The sequence below is a fragment of the Gorilla gorilla genome, chromosome 5 (genome assembly GCF_029281585.2).
Source record: "Gorilla gorilla gorilla isolate KB3781 chromosome 5, NHGRI_mGorGor1-v2.1_pri, whole genome shotgun sequence".
Classification (NCBI taxonomy): Eukaryota; Metazoa; Chordata; class Mammalia; order Primates; family Hominidae; genus Gorilla; species Gorilla gorilla.
In genome coordinates, this window is record NC_073229.2 from 148,501,141 (window position 1) to 148,520,943 (window position 19,803).

The 19,803-nt window shown below is 36.0% G+C and overlaps 1 protein-coding gene across 4 annotated transcripts in view; it reads left to right on the forward strand.

Annotated features, from left to right (window-relative positions):
• The window catches only part of NKAIN2 (sodium/potassium transporting ATPase interacting 2), a 1,018,833-nt gene that overhangs the window by 512,908 nt on the left and 486,122 nt on the right, over positions 1-19,803 (forward strand). The gene's annotated exons all lie outside the window — the stretch shown is intronic.

The following is a 19,803-nucleotide window of genomic DNA, read 5'->3' on the forward strand; positions in this document are numbered from 1 at the left end:
CCTGCCCTTGAATTGAAATCTGGGTTAATTGAGGCAAAGCTGAACTTGCTCTTTTGTGAAATATGTGGAAGGCTACTGCTCTTTTAATTGAGAAAATGATCAATACTGTCTTGACATTTGGATATGTTCCCATTTTATTTAAAATGTCAGCTATTTGCTCTCATATGTAGTTGTCTCTTGCCCTATAAGGTTTTTAATTTAAATTTCCACCCAAAATGGCATCCATCTCTAATGTTGTAAGAAATGCACTATTTTCATTGCAGTCTTGTTCCAAAATTCAAGAGCCCAACTCAAATGAAGAAATTTTAAAGATATGTTTCTTCTTTGAAATGTCTTTAAAATAAGAGATAAAAAGCATTTGAATAATGACATTTTGCAACACTCCAAGAGCTCTCAAGGATAAGGTTTATGATTAGAATGAAGTTTTATTCTAACCTGAGAGAGCCTACTCCCTTTATCCCCCAATACATATTTCAATGTATCCAATCATTTATTCATTTGCTTGTCCATCTCTTACAATAGATTGTGAGTTCTTTGAAGGCAAACTGCCTATTATTTGTTCATCGGTAAATCTATAGCCCCTAGCCCAATTTATGGGCTCAATAAATGTTTGTTATGAGAATAAATACTTAGCCAGCATGGCAAGAATGTAGCAAAAGTAGATGACCTTTTGATTTAAAATGTTTCATCCATGATATTCAATGAATACCTTGAAGTATAATGACTGCCTTATCCATTGTTAGAAGTGTTGAGCTTGAAGCTGTGAAGACTTTTTGGGTGCTTGTGAGTTCTCAAGTAGCTAATCGCTTCTTTTATAAAGCATAATTACTTTAAAACCAAGGATGAGAAATGAGGACATTAAAGGAAGCTTCAGCTAGGAATTACTTTAATCTGTAATTATCCCGGTGTGTCTCCCTGCCTCTCCTGGACTGTGAGCCACATAAGAGCAGGCAGCATATAGGATTTCATCTCAAAGTCTGTAGCACCTACCACAGGACCTAACACAAATAAGTGTTTTATAATTCAATATTTCTTGGGCACTTCATGAAGTCAAAAATGGTTGGAATAAGTATTTTCACTGAAATAATCTAACCGTGGCAATCCTGCCTTCCTTCCTTTTAGCACCTTTGCATCTGTTTTCCCATTGATTACTTTAAAATCCCCATTCCCCCTTTATTCTTTCCCTAAGAAACTCATACAGCTGCCTTGCTACTCATATAAACTTTTGGATAAATAGCAGTGCTTAAGCATCACACACTGGGGCCTGTCATGGGGTGGGGACTAGGGGAAGAATACCATTAGGAGAAATACCTAATGTAGATGACAGGTTGATGGATGCAGCAAACCACCATGGCACATGTATACCAATGTAACAAACCTGCACGTTCTGCACATGTATCCCAGAACTTAAAGTATAATAAAAATTAAAAAAGAAAGAGTTTTGCTAAGTCATAAATAAAGCATTCTATTTGCAAGGTAAGTGGCTAATGGAAGGAACCTCTTTTATATTCCTAGTATCATAATTTTACATTGTGATACCTTTCTGCAAGCTCCCAGTGCTTTTCAGCTGTTATTTACGCTTACAACAAACATCCAGTGAAGAGCCAGGATATACCATGTCATATTGCTTTCATACTATAAAAGAATAACCTGAGCTCTGGATGGCTAAGTGATTCACAGGCTTGCAGTTCATCCCTGGACTTTGGGGGGCCCTCCTTGCAAATTCCTTGGTGCAGCCATTTAGAGGCAATAAAAACATTGGCATGGCTGCTCAGAAAATACTATGCTGAAGTCTTATAAACAAATCATTTAATATGGTTATTATCCATATGGACTTAATATTTTAACAACTATTACTTGAAATGGAAATAAGCAGAATATGTAGGAATACCGTAAGTACATTTTCCTTCTAAATTCTGACTTTAATATATATTTCTATAAGTAATTCTATAATCTTTAGTAAATGAAGTTCTGCAATACTTGAAACATAGCCAGATATCTAATGATAAAATAGTTTTGCATATAGAGCCACAAAATAAGAACAAAGACATATTGCACTAAAAAACTTTGTAAACCAGATTTAGTAGAATATACCTTTTTGCTTATTAAGATGAAAATGTTTATTTAATAAGAAAATTATAGAGCATTACACCTGAAGGTGATGATTTAAAAAATAACTCTAGCTTTAACTAGTAAGTATCAATGACTGGCTAAAAAGATAATAAAATAGATTATAACTTTTTTCAAATAATTAGATTTATAGGAAGTTGAAGAACTAGTCCAAAGATGCCCTGTACCCTTCACCCAGTTTTCCCTAATCGTTATATTCTATTTAACTATAGTGCAATATCCAAAACGAGAAATTGACATTGGCAAAATGTGTTGTGTAGTTCTATGCCATTTTATCAAGATGCAGAATGATTCCACCATCATAAAAATATTTGTGCTACCACCTTATAGTTATAGCCACCCTCATCATCCCTACCATCCTTTAAACTCTAGCAATCATTAGTTTATTCTTCATATCTATAACTGTGTCATTTCTAGACTATTATTGAAACAATTTGTTTAAATATTCACCCAATATTTAATTAAATATTGTAGGACATTTCAGTTGGTTCTAATTTGAGGCTGTTACAAATGAAGTTGCTGTGAACAATTATGTAGAGATTTTTGTGTGAGCATAGTTCCTATTTCTCAGGAATAAAGACTCAGCAGTGTAATTGGCATATCATATGGTCAGTAGGCTTTTCTTTGAGTTGTGTTATTTAAGAAACTGCCAAATTACTTTCCCAAGTGGCTGTACAATTTTACATCCTCACCAGCTCTGAATGAGAGAGCCAGTTTCTCCACATCCTCACCAGCATTTGGTATGGCCATATATTTATTTTAATTTTAGCTGTTCCAATAATTATGTAGTGATATCTCATTGTAGCCTTAATTTGCATTTCCCTAATGGCTAGTGATACTGAAATGTTTTTCATGTGCTTATTTGCCATCTGTATATCCTCTTCAGTGAAATGTCTTCATAAATTTTCCTCATTTCTGAATTGTATTGTCTGGTTTTATATTATTAACTTTTGGGTTGTTTAAATATAATAAATGTAAGTTAGCTGCCAGGTATGTGGTTTACAAATATTTTTTCCCATTCTGAAGCTTATCTTTTCATACTTTTAGTAGGGACTTTCACAGAATAAAAGTAATCGATTTTGATTAAATCCAGTTTATCAGTTTTTTTGTCTTATGAATTACGTTTTTGGTGTCATCTAAGAACACTGCCAACTACTCATTCTCAAACGTTCTGTCCTACAAAATCTTAGAAAAGTTTTATAAATTTGGAAAAGTTTTAAAGTTGGTTTAGCTGTTTTTCATTTAAATCTCATCCATTTTGAATTAATTTTTGCATAAGATATACAGTTTAGGTCAAGGCTCATTTACTGCATGTGGATATTTAATTGTTCCCATAGTATTTGTTGAAAAGACTACTCTTTCCCCCCCACTTAATCACTTTTGTACCTTTCTCAAAAATTAGGCATGTTTGTGTGGGGCATTTCTGGGTTTATTAGTATGTTCCATTATTCTATATGTCAGTCTCTCTGCCAAAACCACACTATCTTGATTACAATGGCTATATATTAAAACTTAATATTGGTGCAGTAATTTCTCTCACTTTCTTCTTTTGAAAGATTGATTTAGCTGTTTCAATTCTTTTAATTTTCTTTTTCTTTTTTTTTTTTTTTTCTGAGATGGAGTCTCGCTCTGTCACCCAGGCTGGAGTTCAGTGGCACAATCTCGGCTCACTGCAAGCTCCACCTCCCGGGTACATGCCATTCTCCTGCCTCAGCCTCCCGAGGAGCTGGGACTACAGGCGCCTGCCACCACACTCGGCTAATTTTGTTTTCGTATTTTTAGTGGAGACGGGGTTACACCGTGGTAGCCAGGATGGTCTCGATCTCCTGACCTCATGATCCACCCGCCTCAGCCTCCCAAAGTGCTGGGATTACAGGCGTGAGTCACTGCACCGGGCCTTCTTCTAACTTCCTGTAAAAATTGTACAGTAATTTTATCTATATTTGTAAACAGTCTTGATGGGATTTCAATGGCAATTTCTTTAAAACTGTATCCCAATTTGAGGATAATTGGCATCTTTACTACGGTGAGTCTTTTAATCCATGAACATGGTATGTCTCTTCATTCATTTAGATCATCTTTGATTTCTTTCATAAGTGTTTTGTAGTTTTTACCATACAAATTCTATACATTTTTCTAGATTTATACCTAAGTATCTGAGGACTTTTTTTAGCAATTGTAAATGTATTCTATTTTTAATTTCTGTGCTTATTGCTAGTATATAGGAATAAAATATAATGATGTCATAGTCTGTGATCTTACTTAACTCATTTAATATTTCTAAGTTTTTTGTGAATTTCTTCTGAATTCAGTATACAAAATTATCTATAAGTAGATTCAACTGAATTCCTTTTTTTCTGATCTGTCTTTTAATTACTTTTCTTACATGATTGTGCTGGCTAGAAATTCTAGTACTGTGTTTAATAGGAGCAGTGGGACCAAACATTCTTGCTTTATTTACAGTCTTATGGGGAAAGCATTCAGTCTTTTACCATTAAGTACAATTTTAGTTGGTATGTTTTGGAAGGTTTTTTTTTAATCACATTGAGGAAATTCACCTATATTTGCATTTTTCTGAGATTCTTAAATCGTGAATTAGTGCTGAATTTTTTCAAATGTTTTTTCTACATCAAATGATATAATCATGCAATTTTTTTCTTTTTAGCCTATTATTAAATGAACTTTTCATCCCTTGAGTAAACACTACTTGGTCATAGTGTATTTAATATGTATACATTGCTGAATTTCCTTGGTTAATATTTTGTTAAGGATTTTTGCATCTATAATCATGACAGATATTTCTATGTAATTCTCTTCTTTTCTTGTACAACTTTACATATATAAATTTAACAATTTAAATACGAGGGGCCAATTCTTTAAAGGCATAAAGAGCCAATTCATGAAAAATGAAATTAATGATTTGAATAGCCTCATCACTCTTAAATAAATTTAATTTATTATTTAAAAGCTTCCATAAGGAAATTTTCAGGCTCAGACAATTGCACTGGAGAATTGCACCAAAGGTTTAATGTAGATTTAACACTGATTCTACAAAATTTCTTCCAGAAAATAGAAGAGGAGAAAACACTTTGCAATTCATATTATATTGCTAGTGGGGATGTAAAATGGTTCAAATACTATGGAAAACAGTTTAGCAGTTTCTTTTAATGACATACTCTGTGACCCAGCAATACCACTTCTAGGTATTTACCCAAGAGATGTTGAAAAAACATGTCCACAGAAAGTCTTATATATGGATGTCAAAAGCAGACTTACTACTCATAATAACTAAAAAAACAGGAAAAAAATTGTAATACCCATCAACTGATGAATGAGTAAACAGGTTAGACGTATTCATAAAAAATAATACAATAAAAGACAATAAGCCACTGGCACATGCAATAATATTGGTCAATATCAGAAACATTATGTGGAGTGATAGAAGCCAGATACTGTATATTTTATGGTTCCATCTATATGAAGTTCTAGCAAAGGGAAAACTAAGCTATATTGACATAATCAGAACAGTGGTCTTCTCAGGTTATGGTGATTATTAGGGGTGTTAGAAATGTTTTATGTCCTAATGTGGGTGCTGATTATATGGGTTTATATAATTGTTAAAACCCAATAGCACCCTTAAAATTTATGCATTTTATCACTTGTAAATTATACTTCAATGTAAAAAGCAATACTTTTACTAGCATATGTCTCAATGTTTTTATTTTATTTTGATGATTAATATGTGGAATTGAATTCTTTTTTATTTTAAGAAAGTTTTATTGAATTAGAGTTTATATATTTTTGGTTACAGTCTTTGATTTTATTCTTTGGTGACTCCTGTTTCTGTGTGTGTGTATATATATGATATTTTTTCAAATATTTTTTACTTCTTTTGTTATTTTTATTTTATCCTTTATACCTTTCTATTTTTGTTTGTTTATATAAATTTTAATTCCTTCTGAAGGTTTTATTTTGTCTAACCGTCAAATTTCTGAGCTTTTCTGTTCTTTCAAAGCTCTTTTTTTTTTCATTTATTTTAGCTCATTTTAAAGTATTAGAATGCACTTTTTACTTTTGTGGCCACTTTTTTATGGTGATTTTACTTTCATCTTTATCTTTCTAGTTTTTAAAAAAATAGAATTTTCAGGACTTTTAGGAAGAGATTCCTGTGGTGAATGCAGAGATGAACCAAAATGTCTTTCACAGCTTCATCACTCCAGGGTTGCCTCCCCTCCTGTTACCATGAATACCTCAAATTATGGCCTTTCTGTGTAGCCATGTCTCTGCCTCTCAGAGCTAAGCCCAATTCAAAAGGTTATCTCCTCAATTCTGTTTTTCAAGGCAATGCTTCATCTTTAGATTTGCAGTTACAGGACTTTGCCAGATCTGCTCTCTGGATGCATTTCCTCTACTATTTACTCACCCTTACCTCCAGGGTTCTAGTTCTGCTCATTTTTGTTTTACTTCCAGCAGTGTTCCTTCAGGGTACTGCTCTATACTTCTAGATAGTTCTGAGATCCTGGAGATAGACTTGCCAGATAAAATATAGATGCCTGGTATAATTAGATTTTCTGGTAAACAATAATTGTTTAATGTAAATATGTCACATACAATATTTTTGTTTCTTAACTTGAGTAATTCTACCAGGAGGGCATAGGTAACCATAGCAGTGTTCATCTTTCCCCATTCTTCCGTCTCCCAGCTCCCCTTAGTGACCTTAGCCACTTAGTTTTTGTACCCATATATGATTTTCCTATGTTTTTGACCTTTCTAAGAAACTGAGATCCAGCGTTCTGATCAATGTGAGATTCTTGCCAATAGGAGTGAGTTTTATTTACAGTTGAGCAGTTGTGTTGCTCATGAGGTTCCTCAGACTATTTTTTTTTTTTCATTTTCTGTAACTTTCATTGCTTGGCTGTATTAGTGGTTTGGCCACACCCACCCATATTCTGAGGTTTTTATAGAACATTCCTAGTCAACAAATTTTTCTGGAAACATATTTTTCTTTTCTTGCCATAGTTGACATGTGTAGTTTCTAAAGGAATTTTGGAGAGATTAAAAACTACATAGCTACATCTCAAGTGTGAGCCAGAAGTAGCAGAAGCCATAGCTTTTAAAATTATATTTTCTATTTTTTCTTTGTATATAGGAACAAAACTGATTTGATATATATATCATCTTTCATTGTTGAACTCTTAATTAGCTCTAATCATTTGTCTGCCAATCCTCTTGTAAATAACCATATAATCTATAAATAATGAAAGTATAATTTCTTTCTTCCCAACTTTTTAATTTGCTTTTCATATTTTCTTTTGCTACCTAAGGCATCTAATAGCACAGCGAAGAGAAGAGGTGATAGCAAACATTTTAGTCTTGTGTCTATTTACTCAATTTTATAATGGGGATAATAATAGTATCTACTAAACAGAGTTGTTAGAGAATTGAAAGAGGCAATCATAAAATTATGTAAGCAGCATTTAGTACACATTGAACTAGTAATAAATGATAGCCATTATTTTTTTAAATGTCAATAAAATTATTTTGTGTTATACTCATAGAGGTATAAAGTGGTTGAAATAAATTAAAGACCTTGGGAAATAGCAATTAGAATATGTATGTGGATGCACTCACAAATAAGCATATTACTCTGGGCCACATTACATTAAGAAGAAAATATGATCGGAATTAAGAGTAGATATGTAGTAATTTCTTGAATGAATCATGGTTTTCCATATTATTCTCTTTAAAAATAAAGAGGCTAGTCACATTCAAATTTCAAGTATTTAGATAAACATTCAGAATAAGTAATTTGTAAAACATTGGATTATCATCACTTCCTTTACAGTGGGGGAAACTTTATAGTTGTAAGTGTACACAGGGAATTAAAGAACAGGAAAGGAACAAAACAATCTAAATGGAAAGAAAGATCCAGCTGCAGAAGCCAGAAGTGAAAGCATGGATATATTATTTAGGAACAGCCTGGATGTACTATACTGCAGGTACCAGCTTTGTAGAGATCATGGTACAGATATTATTAATATATTACTGGACATTTGGAATATAAACCTTTAAAACCTGTGTGATGTTTAAATATCTGTGATGTATTTGTTTATTTTACAAATAGAGTATTTTCTATATTGATCCTGGCTTATAAATTTTCACATATAATTTAGCCCTGTTCTTGCTTATTTCTTATGCTGCTACTACAGTTTATGCTTATGGTGATTCATCAAAGTGTTCTGTGGAATCTCATTTTGTGTTGGAGAAATTCAGGGGTCTTTCTCTTTGCTATAATCTGTAGTGATTTCCACACATGTATCAGCTACCCTGGGATACAGACTCTGAGATAGAGATTTACATGCAGCAAGCTTACTGAGCTGTGCTCTCAAGAACAAAATCAGGATTGAGCAGACAAAATATTGTAAAAGCAAAGCAGTTGCAACACAAGCACTATTTGGTGTTATAGGGCTCTCTAAAGCCATGGGGGCCTTTCATACATGCCCAAAACTGAGCATATACATCCAAAATTACAGGAATGGTAAGCAGGCGTTTGTACTCCCCGTGGAGCTGTCATTGGATGTAGGCTACCTAAAGGAAAGGGACATGCCATTGAATGAAGAAACTTCCTTTGGCCAGGTATTTAAAAATAAGCCATACTGGAAGAATAAGAGCTTAATCCTAAAGGGAAGATGTGATTGGCACACCACAGGATTCTCTCTTGTCCATAATTTACACTCCGTGGACCCACTTGCTTCAGATAATAATGTCATCCCTTCTGGAAACAACCCCTCCACATTAGTGGTTGGTTTCTTTTCCAAGGTGAATATACAAGATTAGAGAGTAAAACCACAGCCCCACTGCTGCAGATGGTTGTGAGAAAACTGACACATATTGTCTCTGTCCTCTACTATCCTTCCAATCTTTATTCTCCAAACACTCATCTAGCACCTCTACCAGTCTGGCCAGCTTACCTAGTGGGATGATCCAGACCCTCAATCCCAAGGGGTCTATGCCACTGTTCAACATGCCTGTCAAGTTGTGGCAACTGCTCTGATGCACTGCCATCAAAACTTGGTAAAGAATTAGCAAGCGATGCCTCATTATCTCATCTGGGTGCCAAACATATTCTTTTCTGGACCCAATGATGATCAGGATCTATTACTTCTGCCAGGAGAGTGACTTCTTTTCTTTGTTCCTGATCTCTTAGATCAAAGAATTTAAAGTAACTGGGTGGCAGCTATAGTTTAAATGTAATGGAATTCTGGCTTTATTCCCTAATGGAAGCACTTTTCTCAGCAATGTAGGACCCCCAGATCCACAGAGCCTAATTTGTGGAAATGGGAAACACAAATTCCCCCAAGATTGTCACTGGGAGTGATAATGAGCAGAACTACTCCTGGGTCCACTGCTCCACCCCTGGATCCACACATTCTACCTATTGGAGACATAGCACCATGTAACCGTCATTCATATAAGACAATTACTGCATCACAGAGAAGACACCTACACTTGCACAGTATCATCTCCAAGTTAGCACCTCATCTGCATCTTCAAAAGCCAGATTGGTCTGTCAGACTGGCAGCATCTAGGTGCTATGTGACCAATGGGTATCTGCTGACTTCCCTCCTTTCTTTACTATAAAGTATGTCTCTAGTAGCAATACAGTATTTTATAAGATCGTATGTTGTTGGAACAAACATTCTATATGGCCTCAGTGACTGGTTCTTCTAAAGCTTATAAGCAGGAAAGGTAATCCATACTCAGGATATTTCCAATTTTGCCCAGATGAATCTTTCCGACTTCAAGGATGCAAGGGATCCAATGTAATCGTCTGTTACTGACTGGCTGTTGGTCTTATCAAGAAGTAGCACCATTTTGGGGATTGAGCATTGCTCTGTTGCTGGCAGATTAGTTATTCAGCTGTGGCTAAATGTGCCATCCCAATTCACTATCAGTGTGCATATTAAGAGTTTCAGTGTTACTGAATGCCAAGAACTATTATCACACCATCTATTTCAAGTGATGAGGTCCTCGTTGCCAGCTATCATGAAGTGATCTAGTGTCTCTTTTCCTGGACAACTTCTGATTTTAATGGTTGTTTGTTCAGTACCTCGGTAATAGACTCTGAGATGGAGATTTGCATACAAGCAATTTATTAGAGTGCATTTCCAGGAACAATTGTAATGGAATGAGAGAAGCATGACTGGTCAGAAGGAAAAGATTTGCTGCAATTCAGTAGCAATAGAAGCTGATCCCATGTAGTGCACTGAAGCTGGGCTAGTCTTTCATGAATGTCCAGAATTGAGACAAGGACCTGGTAGCTTTGTACCTCCACATCAACCAGTCATGACATGAAGGCTGCACCTGAAGGAGTGCATAACCATGAGACACCTTACTTTGGCTAAGGGTGATTCCTGAGCAAGAACTTGACTGTGAGCTGTCAACAAATAATATTTCCAGCAGCTGGAGGAATAATTAGCATCTCAGTCCTAAAGGAACACATGGGATGTTCCCTTGCAGTAGAGGTTCCCAACCCCGGGGCTGTGGACCGGTACTGGTCTGTGGCTTGTTAGAAATTGGGCCACACAGCCGCAGGTGAGCGGCAGGCAAGAGAGCATTACTGCCTGAGTTCCTGAGCTCCGCCTCCTGTCAGATCAGCAGTAGCATTAGATTCTCACAGGAGCACCAACCCTATTGTGAATTGTGCATGCAAGAGATCTAGGTTGCGTGCTCCTTATGAGAATCTAAGTAATGGCTGATGATCTGAGGCGGAACAGTTTCATCCCGAAACCATCCCCACACCCATCTGTCCATGGAAAAATTGTCTTCCACGAAATTGGTCCCTGGTGCCAAAAAGGTTGGGACCGCTGCCCTGCAGCATCTACTACAATCTGAGTTCTAGAATGCTTTAATTGAATTATGCTTCTTTCAAGTACATATTTGGCACCCCAAAGTTTTATAGGAAAGATAAGTTTGTACTGAAATAAACTGATGATACTTTTTTCAATTTAGGGTTAGGAACTACTGTAAAAAAAAAAAAATCAGCCAGGCACAGTGGCTCACGCCTATAATCCCAGCACTTTGGGAGGCTGAGGCAGGCGGATCACGAGGTCAGGAGATCGAGACCATCCTGGCTAACATGGTGAAACCCTGTCTCTACTAAATATACAAAAAAAAAACAAAAAAAAAAAACTAGCTGGGCATGGTGGCGGGTGCCTGTAGTCCCAGCTACATGGGAGGCCGAGGCAGGAGAATGGCGTGAACCCACGAGGCAGACCTTGCAGTGAGCCAAGATCATGCCACTGCACTCCAGCCTGGGTGACAGAGCGAGACTCCGTCTCAAAAAAAAAAAAAAAAAAATCATTTCCCTGTGAAGATGACACTATTAAAGTACCAATAATAAATAGGGCTCAGGATTTTACAAGTTGTTTGGCTGAATTTTCATCATTCCTCACATTTGCTTACCTTGTAACACCTTGTGGCCCTGCATTTGCAAGATGTGTCTCTGCTGAGACTTACGTTCTATAGACAAAGAGCAGGAAAAACACTAAGAAGCCTCATACATAGAAATTCAATCCAAAACCATGACCTCATTAGTAGAGTATTCTAAATACCTGTGCATAGAATTATGAATTTGATAAAGATACAATGGTTATTTCTGGAGCCAAATGATAAAACTTGATTTTTTATGCTGATTTAGACAAAACTCAATTTTACCCTTGAGTAGGAGAAAACATTTTTCAGAGGAAGATAGTTTTTAAACTTTTCAGCATTGAATCATATGTTTAAGCTGTGAATTAGTAATTTTGGCCCTAGGGTGATTTAAAAAACTAAACAATCTAAAGATTGGAAGAAGCTAATATATATAGTTTTAAGGACAAAGTGGATAAAGGTGTAGGCTTACCTTCTGAATCAAGGCCTTAGTTTTTAAGTGCAAACTTTGAACTGCAAATAAAATACCTGTCAACGAAGTATGTTCTTGAAAATCCACTTGGCATTTTTCTCAAGTTCATGCGTATATATGTGTGTGTGTGTGTATATATACACACACACACACACACACACACCCACACACAGAGAGAGAGAGAGAGAGAGAGAAAGAGAAAGAGAGAGAGTGTATATATTCTTCATGGATAGTGAAACATAACTATCCATTGTTGGTGCTTGCAGAGCACTCTTACTTGGCCTTCTTTCGTCTTTTGGAATGATTACTATACACGACACTCTAATTCAAAGAGTATTTTAGTACTAAATGTTTATTTAAATTTGTACATTTTTGGCATTATTTTAACATATCCTCTAAGGCCCTATCTACTGACACCCTATCTACTGAATGTGATCAACACATTTGATCAAGTAGCATAAGTCTTGCAAATAATGTGTCTACTTGATGGCCATTAGAGGGCCTTATTTTTTTTTCATGATATATTCATTAAGAAATTATAACTACACGCTTTATTAAAGAATTCTTGTATAATGATACAAAAAGTAATCCCAGTGCTGATACTTTTGTTTGATGTCACTCTACAATCATTATTTCCAATAAAAATGATTGACTGTCTAAGTGGCTGACATAAGGAATGAGACATTCTGTTTTTTGCTATCACCACTGTTGGACTTGCCCATGGGCTCTGCAGCTAAGACTTGTTATATGAGAAAAGTATACTTCTCCAGAAAAAAATAACAATAAAATCCCTTTGCACTCATCCAGGAATGTTAGTTTCAAAAGTAGATAGAACTAGAAATATCAGTAGATTTCAGATTATACAGGTAGATTCACAATGGAGTTAAGACTTAAACTCAGGTCTCCAAACTTCTATATATGTCTTCCTATTAAATAACTAATTTAAATAAATATTAACAATTGAATTCTAGAAATCTGCATAGAAAAATTAATATATTTAAATGTCTCAGGATTCACAAGAAAATGCATATACCAAAAGTCAGTGTGAAAGATTCTATGAAATCCAGTCTACTCAATATAGAATATATGTATAGCACTTGGCCCTCATGGTAAATTACTTGACAGTAATAAATCTTTTCTTTTTAATCAAAAACCTCAATATTAACATATTCATTTCCTGTTGCTAAATAACAAATTACCACAAACCCAGAGGCTTAAATTAACAACCATTTACTATCTCACAGTTCTAGGGGCCATCATTCTGCCTACCACACTTAAAATAGGGAATACAAAATAAACGAACTTAGGCTGGGCGCAGTGTCTCATGCCTGTAATCACAAACTGGGAAGCCAAGGCTGGGGGGATCACCTGAGGTCAGGAGTTGGAGACCAGCCTGGCCAACATGATGAAAACCAATCTCTACTAAAAATACAAAAATTAGCTGAGCGTGGTGGTGGGTGCTGGTAATCCCAGCTACTCGGGAGGCTGAGGCAGAAGAATCACTTGAACCTGGGAGGCGGAGGTTGCAGTGAGCTGAGATCACACCACTGCACTCCAGCCTAGGTGACAGAGTGAGACTCAGTCTCTAAATAAATAAATAAATAAATAAATAAACTTAAGAAAAATGCCAAGCAGATTTTCAAGAACACACTTTGTTGGTATTTTATTTGTAGTTCAAAGCTTGCACTTAAGAACTAAGGCTTTAATTCAGAAGGTAAGCCTATACCTTTATCCTTTTTGTCCTTAAAAGCTAGAAATGAAATCAAAAGGATATTTTATTGGATACTATGACCATATTCAGATTACAAAGTCATAGCCAAAAGATGCATAACTTAAAACTGAATTATGCTTTTTGTTAAAGCAAGTACTTTTAACAGTTTTTTAAATTGACCGTTTTAAAAAAAAAAGTTTTTATATTCCATGATAATTTACTGTAGCTCTTCTGAGAGCAAGCTGTCCTACTATCCATGTTTCCGTCTTATGTAGTATGCATTTAAATACAGATATTTCATTAATTAAAAGTCTCTATGATTTTAAGTATTTCTCTGTAACACTGAATCAATATTTAGATTTGAGCACATGGTTCTCTCTTCAGGAGATTTTATTTCTCTGCACTTCTCAGTGTACCAGAACCCTTGAGCCCAAAATACCAGTATACTAATGTAATGTTCAATGTATAATACAATGTATACATGTGATAGGTAACATCCAAAGGGTTCTCCTTGCCTGCTCCTCAGACAGAGTCGATTTATCTGGACAGGAGAATAGAGAGTTTAATTCATGCAATGCTGGCTGAACACAAGACTGGAGTTTTATTATTACTCAAATCAGTCCCTTCAAAAATTTGGAGACTAAGGTTTCTTAAAGAAAGATAATTTGGTGGGTAGGAGGCCAGGGAGTGCAGAGTACTGATTGGTCAGGCTGGAGATGAAATCACAGGGAGTCGAAGCTGTCATTTGCACTGAGTCAGTCGGTTGCTGGCGGGGGCACTAGGAGACCAGATAAACCAGTTTATAGATCTGGGTGGCACCAGCTGATCCAACCAGTGCAGAGTCTGAAAAATACTTCAAACATGAATCTTAGGTTTTATAATACTAATGTTATCTATTAGAGCAATTTGGGAGATTAGTGATCTTGCGGCATCTAGCTGCATGACTCCTCAGCCAGAACTTCTAATTTGTGGCTAATTTGTTAGTTTTACAAAGGCAGTCTGGTCTCCAGGCAAGAAGGGGGTTTGTTTTGGAAAAGGGCTATTGTCATCTTTATTTCAAAGTTAAACTGTAAAATGAGTTCCTCCCAAAATTAGTTGAGCCCACGCTCAGGAATGAACAGCTTGGAAGTTAGAAGCAAGATGGAGTCAGTTAGGTCAGATCTTTTTCACTGTCATAACTTTCTCACTGTTATGATTTTTGCAAAGGTGGTTTCACTGAAAATTCACTAGATATAGAAAGAGTGAGCTTTTGCTCTTGACGGTATCCAACCAAGACAGGTATTTAGAAGACAGGTATCACATGAAATATCGGTAAATGCCTATCCTGTCACTTGTGTAGGCAGAAAAAAATATGCACCCAGTAAAAATTTAGATAGAAATCTTTTTTGTATAAAAGCAAATTGGGAAGTTGTATTGTAGCAATTTAAAATGTTTAGAAAAATGTTATGACTCAGCCTACACTTATAATCTAATACCATACAAAAGACTCAAAAGGAATGAGGATTTCTTAATGTGTTTGCCTAAAACAAGATTTTATATATAGAAAGAGATTGATTGACCTGTATCTGTATTTGGATACTTTTAAACCAAACACAATGAACAGATCTTTTTAAGGTTCTATTGATTGATGTCTCATATTTCCCAATTAAGATAATTTACATATTTTAGAAGCTGTTTACATGATTCTTAGAATTGCTTTGAATTTGAAATGAAGGCTGGGGGATAGGACAGCTGAAATGAGATTAAAGCATCTCTGATGAGAGGAAACCACTTATTTTTCCAACTCTAAAAGGGAAGAGTAGTAGACTATGCTTATTCAAACAAAATTTACAACTACCACACATCTACCATACCTTAGTAAATGATAATTATATAAATTTTGAAAATATTATTAACTTTCTATTTTTGGGTCTTTAAAAGCTCCTGATTTCCTTATTCTAATATTCTTAACATTCTCTACTGTATTTTTTCGTCTTTCTCAAAACACAGATGTATGATATTTCCAATGAGACACATCTAATATTACATGTATTTTTCCTCTTTACTGGTTAAGTTGAAACTTGCTGATTGGTTGGAACACACTTTATCTGTTTTTTTGTTTGCTTCTTTGTCTTATCTTTCTGTTTTTCATGCCATTCCTCATAGACTAAGATCTAAAATCTAATATTTACTTAGGGAAAACTATGATTGCTAAATTAATTCTCTATTTAGTTGAATTTGTATAGTCTTACTGAAGCAAAGGGTTGGGTGTTTCTCTAGAAAACAAGAGACTCATAAAAATATAAAATACCAAGAATTCACTTTTACATATTAAAGAAAAGCAAAATGAAACAGAAAAGCAAAATGAAACAGAAAAGCAAAATGCAACAGAAAAGCTGTATATAGGTTGTAGTGGCAGGTACCTCTATTCTTCTGTTAACAGAATCCTAATTTGCTCCAGGTGTTTAGAGGAACAGCAAAGCTCTCAGGCAGGTCAAATCATCGTGCAGGTCCAAGGGATGCATTACAATTGATTAAGCAGCCATAATAATCCCAAACTTTTTTGCCAGTGGTTTAATTTGGGGTAGGCTTGTTACAAATTTCAGCTAATGAGATGTAAGAAATCTCATGTGTGCCTCTCTAGGAAGAGTTTTCCTTCCTGGAAGAACAGAGTGTTATACAAGGAAAGGAGCTTTTTTCTCCTGCCTAGTGCCTTTCTATGTGCCTAATGTGTTACTTTGTGGGGATTTGAAAGAAAATCCCAGAAGTATAGATCTAGAGCTCTGATAGCATTGAGCCATTTTGCCAACAGTAGCCCATTTCCAGACTTTATATATGAGAAATTTTTTTAAACATAGTATTTAAACCACGTGTAATTTAGTATTTTCTTATGTGTAGCCAAAAGTACTTCTAACTGAAATAGTTTTGTGTGTTTTTTTTTTTTGAGACGGAGTCTTGCTCTGTCACTAGGCTGGAGTGCAGTGGCGAGATCTTGGCTTACTGCAACCTCTGCCTCCTGGGTTCAAGCAATTCCCCTGCTTCAGCCTCCCGAGTAGCTGGGACTACAGGCATGCACCACCACACCCGGCTAATTTTTTGTATTTTAATAGAGACAGGGTTTCACCATGTTGGCCAGGATGGTCTCGATCTTCTGACATTGTGATCCACCTGCCTCGGCCTCCCAAAGTGCTGGGATTACAGGAGTGAGCCACAGCACCTGGCCTGTTTTCATTTTTTAATGAATCTTACCAAAGTAATTATGATACTAATAGATTGGAACCCTGCTTTTGTTGATAGTCACTGGAGAGCTGTTAGATCTTAAAAATATATGTGCTTCTAAAATGGGGGAAAATACAAAGCTGCAAAGCTTTAATTCATATTAATCATTTATGATGTACCATCAATAAATTTATTTAAATTTGAAACTTCACTCTCCAAATGAGCATTTGCAATACAAAAAAATACTCGCTGGGTGTGGTGGCTCACACCTGTAATCCCAACACATTGGGAGGCCAAGATGGGCAGATCCCTTGAGCTTAGGAGTGCGAGACCAGCCTGGATAAGATGGCAAGACCCTGTCTCTACGAAACTACGAAATAATAATAATAATTAGCCAGGCATGGCTGTACACACCTGTAGTCCCAGCTGCTCAACAGGCTGAGGTAAGAGGACCACTTGAGCCTAGGAGGTGGAGGGTGCATTGAGCCGAGATTGCTCCACTGCACTCCAGCCTGGGTAAGGGAGTGAGACCCTGTCTCAAAAAACCAAACCAAACCAAATAAAAAAACAACAATAAATAAACTTAAGCACCTAGTTTAGAATTCTGTAAGAGAAATGCAAACCGAGTGATCACTGCCTCCTTGATTTGTCCACATTATCTAAAATTGCTGAGCAATTAATTGGATCAGCCACGTGATATTCAGAAGCTCCCTTTAGGTGACTATAGAATATACAGACTCCTGGGGAACTCTAGTTACCCTATTGAGCAGGTTGAGCAGACAGACTATTTTTGATACATTAGCAAGCCTATCTTTTTGAAAAGAAATTGTGTACTATATATGTTTTTCTGAGCAAAACTCTTCCCAATAGTCTCACAGGTAATAGTTTACAGATGTGCTGGGATGTTGAGCTCCTCATGAGGAACAAGGGGTGGCTAGAGTCCTTGGATTAGTCACTTTCAGCTGCTGCAAACTATCTTTTTTGTTTACATTGGTGTACCTTACACATAGTATCATTGTCTATGAGTGCTATGAATTTTTTCATGAAGCACAGTAGAAAAACTATAATTAAATATATGGTTAATAATGCTTCTGTTTAAAATTAATTACTTATCACAAGGGGAAAGGACTCAACACTTTTAGCTATCCCAGGATACATCAGTTAATAAGAATCACAGATGCCTTCGAAGTGGTCAAAATGGTCATAAAAATCTAAGAACATAGCTAAAAATGATGCTCTCCACTCACTTTTCTGGGCCAAATACAGCAGTATTCATTTATAGTGTTAAAATTTGTCAAAAAGTCATAGTGAAGAATATTTGGTATGAAAACTAAAATGACAGATGTTAAACAATTAGTAATTTAAACTCTCTCCCAATCTTTAAGGCAGCAATGATAGGTGATAAATGTAGAGCTGCTACTTGGTTATTAGAATTTTAATATTTTTGATGATATCATGTAATTCATTATTCTAACTAAAAAGTATTACACCGTCATACTGATGATGCTTATCACTTGCTTTTCTCCTTCTTTGCTTTCAAAGTTTGTTGCAATAAAAAGTTATTTGATTAGGTATATTTTTCTAGGTGCTTAACTCATTTTGACAATTTTTTCACAAGTTTGGAAATATTCAGAACTCTAAATTTATTTATTTCTGCATCCTAGAACTTTATTCTAAAAACAAACAAAAAAAGTCTTATATTGTTAGAATGTTGGAAATACACTGAGAATTTGCAGAGATGCTTATGAAACAACAGTACCTCATTTCCTGTCATAGACCTTCACAGTAATTACATCAGCCAGATAACCAAAAAAAAAATTTTCTATTTGCATGCCATTTAAAGATTAGCAGTGGACTGATTCTGAAGTAGTGATGTAATTGCCCAAAAGGAGTGAATCAATTTTGAAATTAATTACACTACTCCACAAGTATTTAGATATTACACTCTTCAGCATTATATTCTAGTGACAGAGAGGTTAGGTGGGGAGAGATTTTGGTGGGTGTACTAGTTTCCCATGGCTGCTGTAACAAATTACCACAGATCATTACAAACTTGGTGGTTTAAAACTGCAGAAATTGGCCGGACGCAGTGGCTCACAGGCTGGGCGCGGTGGCTCATCCTGTAATCCCAGCATTGTGGGAGGCCAAGGCGGGCGGATCACGACATCAAGAGATTGAGACCATACTGGCCAACATGGTGAAACCCTGTCTGTACTAAAAATACAAAAAGTAGCCGGGCGTGGTGGCGCGCGCCTGTAGTCCCAGCTACTCACCCGGGAGGCTGAGGCAGGAGAATCGCTTGAACCCAGGAGGCAGAAGTTGCAGTGAGCCGAGATCGCACCACTGCACTCCAGCCTGGCAACAGAATGAGACTCCATCTCAAACAAACAAACAACAACAACAACAAAAAAACTGCAGAAATTTATTCTTCTGGAGTCCACAAGTTTGAAGTCTCTAGCAATGAGCAGAAATCAGAGAGACTTCAGAGTCTCTGGGGGAAAATTCGATCCTTGCCTCTTCCAGGTTCTGTTAGCTGTGGGATTACCTGGTTTGTGGCCACATTAGTCCAGTCTTTAAGTCCACATCTTCCACCCCCTCTCTGCTCTATCCTCATCATCAATTTCTTTTTGTGTGTGAAATAGGCATCTACCTCCTTCTCATAAGGATACAGGTGGTTACATTGGACCTACGCAGATAATCCAAAATAATCTCTTCATCTCAAAATCTTTAACTTAATCACATCTGCAAAGACTTTTTGGATATTTATTTATTTTTTGCTATAATAGTAACATTCACAGGTCCTAGGGATTAGCATGTGAATATCTTCGAGGGGGCCATTTCCCAGCCTACTATTGTGCGT